General features: G+C 36.1%; 1 long non-coding RNA gene across 1 annotated transcript; it reads right to left on the bottom strand.

The window, feature by feature from the left end:
* Positions 1-151: 151 nt before the first annotated feature.
* On the bottom strand, positions 152-1,042 carry LOC126910057 (uncharacterized). The gene is made up of 3 exons (XR_007705174.1): positions 821-1,042; positions 510-774; positions 152-443 (listed from the first exon to the last, which is right to left on the bottom strand). It is a non-coding gene; the product is annotated as an uncharacterized LOC126910057 (long non-coding RNA).
* Positions 1,043-1,055: the final 13 nt, after the last annotated feature.

The following is a 1,055-nucleotide window of genomic DNA, read 5'->3' as shown; positions in this document are numbered from 1 at the left end:
GTGGCTATGATTATTTTTGTTTTTAGATTGAATTATGTATACATAAATATGAAGGTATAGTATTCCATTTTTAGAGAGGCTGTTAAAAACAGATATTAATAAGACTACAATAATTATTGGTATATTATAATTTTTTGGACTGTGNTAAGACTACAATAATTATTGGTATATAATAATTTTTTGGACTGTATTATGACAATTTTAGATTTTATTAATATAATTTATCAATGTGATCGCATAAATAAATACTTTTGTTTAATTTCCAATTAAATTTGTAGACTTGGGAGAGCAGTGTTTTCAAGATGACACGTGTCAGCTTCACGACAAGCACGCGGTGTGCGCACAGGTGGACCACAATGCCATATGTAAGTGTAAACAGGGATACCACATCGTCACCGTTTCCAGGCCTACCAATACTCGAAGTAGTTTCTGTGCTCAAGGTACTGGAAATCGTTTATTTTTTTACTATTTATAATACAATAACAATCTAAGACTATAATAAATAATACTTATGCTATATTTTGTTGCGTGTGCACAGATGAATCCGATGGCAGGACGGGCGGTTCGTCGCTTCTTGGTGTCGTAGTTGGTCTTTTAGTGTTCTCTGCACTTATCTGTTTCGGGTTGCGCCTGTCCACCGCTTCCAGGCCACGGCATTTCCCGACCACCAACTTATATCCCAACAAGCTGCTTTGCTCGCGTCAAACGAGTAGGTCGCCATTTATCGATTTTAACTCGTTTTATACCGGGTTTTGTGTTATGTTAAGACACCACCTGGTTTTCCCGCGCTATACTANTTTGTGTTATGTTAAGACACCACCTGGTTTTCCCGCGCTACACTATAGTATTATAACAGAAGCCTCCGCTTCAGACTTATTTAAGCCTTTCTCCCAGTACGAGACTTTCTTTACACGTGGCCTTTACCCTAGAATACCCACGAGACGGCCATTTAATAATTCATGTTTTTATTTATAATAAGATTTCCTCAATTCTAATATGAATAAATTTAGGGGCAAGGTTTTTAAATAGTTATAAAGCTATTTAAAACTAGTACA

The sequence above is a fragment of the Daktulosphaira vitifoliae genome, unplaced genomic scaffold (genome assembly GCF_025091365.1).
Source record: "Daktulosphaira vitifoliae isolate Bord-2020 unplaced genomic scaffold, ASM2509136v1 Scaffold_3554, whole genome shotgun sequence".
Lineage (NCBI taxonomy): Eukaryota > Metazoa > Arthropoda > Insecta > Hemiptera > Phylloxeridae > Daktulosphaira > Daktulosphaira vitifoliae.
The sequence above is the reverse complement of the archived record's forward strand: the minus strand, read 5'-3'. Positions and strand labels throughout refer to the sequence as shown.